We start from the raw sequence: 7,663 nt of genomic DNA on the forward strand, positions 1-7,663 counted from the left end.
TTCCCTCTCCTTAGTCGAGATACGAATACCTCCCAGCTGCATGGGCTCAGTCTCTGAGCCGGAGGGAGGAGATGGTTGCGATGCGGAGAGGGGAACACCGTTAACGCGAGCTCTCTTCCACGAGCTCGGTGACGAAGATCTACCCGTCGTTCTATGCGGATGGCGAGTGCAATCAAAGAGTCCACGCTGGAAGGAACCTCCCGGGAGAGAATCTCATCCTTAACCTCAGCGTGGAGTACCTCCAGAAAACGGCGAGCAACGCCGGCTCGTTCCAGTCACTAGAGGCAGCAAGAGTGCGAAACTCTATAGAGTAATCCGTTATGGATCGATCACCTTGACATAGGGAAGCCAGGGCCCTAGAAGCCTCCCTACCAAAAACTGAACGATCAAAAACCCGTATCATCTCCTCTTTAAAGTTCAGATAATTGTTAGAACACTCAGCCCTTGCCTCCCAGATAGCTATGCCCCACTCTCGAGCCCGACCAGTAAGGAGTGAAATGACGTAAGCAATCCGAGCTCTCTCTCTTGAGTATGTGTTGGGTTGGAGAGAGAACACAATATCACACTGGGTGAGAAAGGAGCGGCACTCAGTGGGCTGCCCAGAGTAACATGGTGGGTTATTAACCCTAGGTTCCGGAGACTCGGAAGACCAGGAAGTAGCTGGTGGCACGAGACGAAGACTCTGAAACTGTCCCGAGAGGTCGGAAACCTGAGCGGCCAGGGTCTCAACGGCATGACGAGCAGCAGACAATTCCTGCTCGTGTCTGCCGAGCATTACTCCCTGGATCTCGACGGCAGTGTTGCGAGAATCCTTAGTTGCTGGGTCCATTCTTGGTCGGATCCTTCTGTTATGCTGGTGAATGAGGACCCAAAAGCGACTTAACGAAAACAGAGTCTTTATTCCAGTATTTGACAAAAGTGATAATCCTGGATATATCAAGGTGAAAACAAAACAGGAAAACTGAAATCCACTCGTCAGTAGAGAGGACTGACTGGAGACTCGACCATAGACTGCAGGTTGCTTCGGGAAGGCACCGGCCGTAGCAGACCTAGACACCTTCTCACACGCAGCATCTGAAGAAGGTAAAACACGACAGGGCGAGACAAGGACACAGAACAGCGAACATCATACAAGGATCCGACAAGGACAGAAGCGGAAAACAGAGGGAGAAATAGTGGCTCTAATCAGAGGGCAAAATAGGGGACAGGTGTGAAAAGAGTAAATGAGGTAGTTAGGAGAATGAGGAACAGCTGGGAGCAGGAACGGAACGATAGGGAGAGAGAGCGAGAGAGGGAGAGAGGGAGGAAGAGAGGGATAGAAAGAGGGAAAGAACCTAATAAGACCAGCAGAGGGAAACGAATAGAAGGGAAGCACAGAGACAAGACATGATAACCAATGACAAAACATGACATGTGTGTATTGAGGAGAGAAGGAGAGTTCTATTAGCGCTGTGTGTAATGAGGAGAGGAGGAGGAGAGTTCCATTAGCGCTGTGTGTAATGAGGAGAGGAGGAGGAGAGTTCCATTAGCGCTGTGTGTATTGAGGAGAGGAGGAGGAGAGTTCTATTAGCGCTGTGTGTATTGAGGAGAGGAGGAGGAGAGTTCCATTAGCGCTGTGTGTATTGAGGAGAGGAGGAGGAGAGTGCCATTAGCACTGTGTGTATTGAGGAGAGGAGGAGGAGAGTTCTATTAGCGCTGTGTGTATTGAGGAGAGGAGGAGGAGAGTTCCATTAGCGCTGTGTGTAATGAGGAGAGGAGGAGGAGAGTTCCATTAGCGCTGTGTGTAATGAGGAGAGGAGGAGGAGAGTTCCATTAGCGCTGTGTGTATTGAGGAGAGGAGGAGGAGAGTTCCATTAGCGCTGTGTGTATTGAGGAGGCAGCAGTGTTTCAAATACAAGTTTTATTAGTCGTAAGTACAGGATACACATGGTCTACACCATCCAACTAAATGCTAACTGGCAGGTTCCTTCTGGACAATGCAACAACAACAAGACATAATACAAGATAACAATACCAACATAAAGATGGAGGAGGAGACGAAGAGAGGTAAACAGAACAGTGGCCTTAATCACGTAATATTTCTACTAATAAAACATACAGACCCACCGCCTATAATTCATTAGGCATTGTGTCATTACAGAGAGAGAGATTGGCTGAGGAGTCGGAACAAAATGCACCTAAATGGCACCTATTTCTATATAGTGCACTTCTTTTGACCAGGGCTTATAGGGCTTTGGTCAAATGTCGTGCACTATATAGGGAATAGGGTGCCATGCTATTTAGGGCACAATACCAGTGTGGTTACAAAGAGAAAGGAGAGAGGAATTGGCTGAGGCAGATTAGACACCCAGTAAATCAAACTCAATGGAATCACTCGGAGCCTTTCAGAAACCAACACCAATCAATACATGGACGGACCGACCGACCGGCGTTACTCTATAATGTAGATGGACAGAATGCAGTGTTGCATTCCATTCTCAGGCAGCTGGTTCCAGTCCATTTAGCCCTCTGAACCACTTTGTGTGTGTTAGAACCTCACCAACCTAGCAATCTAGCCAGCCAGCCTGCCACTCACAATCTGGCAACCCAGCAGTGACCCTGTTCTTACATAATATGTTAACCAACCCTTCAGCTAGTAAGCCAGCTAGCCAGCCTCTCCCTGCCCAATTTGGCAACTCAACCAGCCAGCCTCTCCATTCCCAATCTGGCAACCCAGCCAGCCTCTCCCTTCCCAAATGATGTGTGTGTGTGTGTGTGGAGGGGGGGGGGGGGGTAGATGTCAGGATTATAGGTAAAGATAGAGGTATAGACTGACCAACTGACTGACAGATAGACAAACTCACTCACTTGTTTTGGTGTCTGGAGCCCTGGAGATGTGTGTAGTACTGTTCTATTGAGTTCAGAGTGACATCACACACACTGCAGCTGTAACTGCTCCTCAAACCTGGAGGTACACAGGAACACACAATGGAACTGAACCAAATGATTGGAAATGGATCACAATGGAACTAAATTAAATTATCGGAACATGATCACAATGGAACTGAATCAAATTATCGGAACATGATCACAATGGAACTGAATCAAATGATTGTAATTTGATCACAATGGAACTGAATCAAACAATTGGAACTTGATCACAATGGAACTGAATCAAATGATTGTAATTTGATCACAATGGAACTGAATCAAATGATTGGAACACCTGTCTCCTGTGGACACGTCCTGGACTCCTGTGATATGATCTCTGTCTAATCATACAGGGCCGGCCAGAACTAATCAGTTGGAAGGACATTTGATTTCCATTGGGGGCAACTTTGTTCCACAGGGCCTCCTATGTGTGAACTTTTGAGTGTAATTTAACTGTAAAAATGTATTCCCTTTTTAATGTGGCACGAACACAATCTGATTGTCAAACAAATCACTTCAAAAAGTAGGATACCTTTCATACTTATGTCCAATATAATCCCACGATCCGAACAGCGCACTGTGCACCTGCCACCTTTCCTTCAATTTCAGTGGTGTAGTGCTATGTTTTTAGGTGAGGGAGCGCAAAATATACTTTTTTAAACGACATCCTAATTTCTCAATTAATGTTTGTACCGACAGATGCCATTGTAGAACGGGCCTATGACATGTATCTTCAAATGTTACCCTCAAACACCAAATTAGGCGTCCCTAATTTCTAAATAGGCCCTCATCACTGTCAAGTGTTAATTCACTCAGGAAACAGCGCCTGAAATCATATAAGAACGGCTAAGTGTAGGTTAACGCTGTCGGGTGCACCGGGACATGTCCCGGTTCCCTGAGGCTCGTTTTGGCTCCTACCGTGAATAGTCAATTTGACCTGCCATAATACAGCAAACTGGAATAAATGGAGGAGAATCCAGTCATCAGGGACACTCTCACTCTCTCGCTGCAGTGTCCCCGCGCGAGGTCGCGCGCCAAACATGACCTCAGGCCTGTCCGCGACGCGCATAGCAACGGTCTACCTGCTTCCCTACCAACAACATTTCAGACAAGTCGCACGGCGAAATGGACGAAAAGGAAAGGTGGAGCAGAGACGGAGATAATTAAAAGAGAAAGGCCCTTGCCACAGACGCAGCTAAATGCTGCACAAATAAGTGACATGTTCGCCAGTAAGGGACCAGGTCAGTCAAAAACACTAGCTAAACACACACACCCAGCGTGGTTAGCTAAGTAGCCCAGCTAATAATAGTGGCACAACGGCCGGTCGGCTAAACAGTTTGCACGTCTTCGTGGAGAAGTTGTATCATAGGGTAGTAGCTACTAAAAACAATTGGATACCACGAAATTGGGGAGAAAGGGGGTAACATGAAAATAAAAATGAGTGCAACATAGCGATCATAATATGACATTGAAGGCCATATGTTTCAACTAGTAAAAAAATGGTAAACCTGGACTATAGACTTGCCAGCATTGGGTCATGACTCATGCCATATAAACTAGGGAAAGTGCACATACACTGTACAGCGAAACAGGCTCCAGTAACCTAACCATGAACGTAACACAGTAGCCTGTGTGACACAGCGCAGGCAATGACAAAGATCATTAGCGCCATTAGTACCAGCATTACTACAATAATATACAGCTCTGGGAAAAATTCAAGACACCACTCTTAATTATTTCCAGAGCTGTATTAATGCAGTCTACTGATACACTAATGATAGTGAGTATGATAATAGAGTATTTTCTTTGTAAAGGTGGAGAAGGAAGCAGCAGCACTAGAGCTTCAGGTGCTCCTGCTGAACTGGAGATGGTGGTCAGTTCAGAGTCAGACTCAGAGCAGGAACCTTCAGCTACAACGTAAGAGCACAAACCTAAACATGTAGACTATGGTTTTAGATTCATATGTTCTTTATTTATGAGATTATCAGTAGGACTGTAATCGGGGGGGGCAGACAATCGATGACTGCACAAGTAATACAAGTTTAAATTGAGGTTATTTACAATGTTAATCTCATTCTGCAGTGCAGCCAGATGTGCAGAGAGAGAGAGAGAGGTTCAGAGCCCAGTACATGGAAATATAGAAAGGGACAGTGAAAGCACTGAAAATACATTTAATTATTTTTCCTGTCCTCAGTCCAAGGATTTTGACTTATTTTTTCAGTACCACCCAAAACAAACCCCTCAAAGAGTCATTCCCAATGTATTCCACTCCAAAGATGTCACAAACAGAAAATGGCTGACATTCTATGAAGTTAAATAAAGGTTTAAAAAAATACTCCCTTAAAAAATACTCTACTTCAGTGTAGATGAAGGGGAGGAGACGGTTGAAGAAGGATTTTTAAGTCTTGAGTAAATTGAGATATGGATTGTGTAAGTGTGTCATGCAGAGGGTGAATGGGCAAGACAAAATATTTAAGTTCCTTTGAACAGGGTATGGTAGTAGGTGCCAGGCGCACCGGTTTGAGTGTGTCAAGAACTGCAACGCTGCTGGATTTGTCACGCTCAACAGTTTCCCGTGTGTATCGTGCATGGCCTTCCACCCAAAGGACATCCAGACAACTTGACACGACTGTCAAATTTGTGTATATTCCATATGTTGACCAATACTTGAGAAGCGAATACAGTTGATTGACTTCATAACAAGAAGACTGTGAAAACGGTCTACACGGGTGTGTGTGACGCGTCTCTTCCTCCATTCAGATCCTATCGTGTTGACGATCGCAAGCTACGGTTTCCCCGCTAGTCAGGTTGGCCTAATGTTGCATTTCTTGCCTTTTTTTATTATTTATGGGGGGCATTTCATCAGTACATTGCATTTATGGAAAGCATGCATGCAAAGTTATGTAGCATTTGATGCATGTCAGATCCACATGGGCAAATTAGATTCAAATAATGCATAATAATAACGATTTTCATAGCTTTGGGTGTCCAAAAGATAGAGTTCACAACTTTCTCCAAATGCAGATAAATGCTGGCTTCTAACTAACATCAAGTAAGTTAGGTACCAGTGTTGTGCCGAATATCCCCCTGCCAGAATCCACCCCTGCCTCTAATTTCCTTAATTTTGTGGCTCGAGTCAAATACTTTCGGTGACACACATCAGAGTCAAATAGTTTCTAGAGAACAAACTTCATGCCAGAAAAGGCAACCGACATGAATCATTAATGTGTGTGTGTTATATTAAACATAGAAGAGGGAGTAAAATGTTGGCAAGCAATAAACATTTCAGGAGGGGGGTTCCGCCCAGGGCGACATACAAGCAAGAACCGCCACATACACTTGAAACAATTAGCCAAACTTAAAACTGCAGACAAAAATGCTTTCTGCTACTAAGATCAGTGAAAGGTAGGCTAAACTGACACGAGTGAAGAGCAGAAATGTCAACTAGCAAGCAAGTCACAGTAACGAAGAACGCCAAGGGGGGATTCTGGGGGGAGATTTTCGACACAACACCTGTGCAGAAGCAAAGGCTACGTATGTATTACAGGTATAACATATACTTTATTTATAACATATACTTTATTTCACTGAAAATCCCTTATTTATTATTATGAATTGTTTTAAGGTTATTTTGAGAAGTGTTACACCACTTTCAAGAGTGAACTATTGTATTGTATTTATTTTCTACATGGTGTTAATGCTGTGAGGTCATCAACGGGAGTCATGCTTTTACTCCTCGGTTTGCTCAGAGCCTGATGAGGAGAGGTATGTGTCATGTTACGCTCTGCTCTTTTCAATGCACATGTAAGCCAAATGTCCAAAAAAGACAAACGAAAATTAGATCGTCATTGATTTAGTGTTGCGCTACTGTTGTTAGGAATATATATTAGTGTGAATGGGGATAATGTTTGATTGCAACTTTGCAAGGTTTGCCCAGCCACCGTTACCTTTGCGGGTCTCTCAGGTGCAGACAGCGTGAGTTTTCTGACAGGAATTCAGCACTCTTGTCTTTTATCAGGCTAATATAGTTGTGTATGGCAGTCCAGACGGCAGCATCAAGCTTGGCTTTGTATTTGTATCCATTCCATGCAGGTATGTTGTGAAATGTGACGATTTGATATGTAATGTTTAATGTGCTAATTAGTTAGCTGTTGTTCATTTTGTTACTTGTCTGGACATGTCAAAATGGCGTTGTTGCCTCATTAGTATACCTCAGGTACAATAGTACACTAAGAAATATTTAGCATTTATTAGCTAATTATTTCTGTACAACATTTATCAAATGAAATGAGTCTTTTGAAGATATGAACACGTACATCTTGTACAATGCATTTTTAGTTGTTGACGTGAGTTAGCTCAGCGCGTGATGAAGAGAGGCTAATATAGTTGTGTTTGGGAGTCCAGACAGCAGCACCAACCTTTGTCTTGTGTTTGTATCCCTTCAGTCACTAAAAGAGACAACCAGCAGAATTGTGTCCAGAGACTTGTCTTCCACCTACACATCACCAGAACACAACGCAGAAAGGTACAGTACTGTACAGTGCCTTTAACACGTGCATGATAGGGAGATGAGGCCAGAAGTTGCATTGCATTACAACTTCTCTCTTTTCCACTCTCTTTTCTCTCTAACCTCTTTCTCTCTCTCCCTCCCATTTTCTCTGGTCCTCTTTTTCTCTCCCTCCCTCTTTCTTTTTCTCTTCATTCCACTCCATTCTTTCTCTTCTCTCTCTTTAGTCTCACTTTTCTATCTCCT

Source organism: Oncorhynchus gorbuscha, unplaced genomic scaffold (assembly GCF_021184085.1).
Source record: "Oncorhynchus gorbuscha isolate QuinsamMale2020 ecotype Even-year unplaced genomic scaffold, OgorEven_v1.0 Un_scaffold_2306, whole genome shotgun sequence".
NCBI lineage: Eukaryota > Metazoa > Chordata > Actinopteri > Salmoniformes > Salmonidae > Oncorhynchus > Oncorhynchus gorbuscha.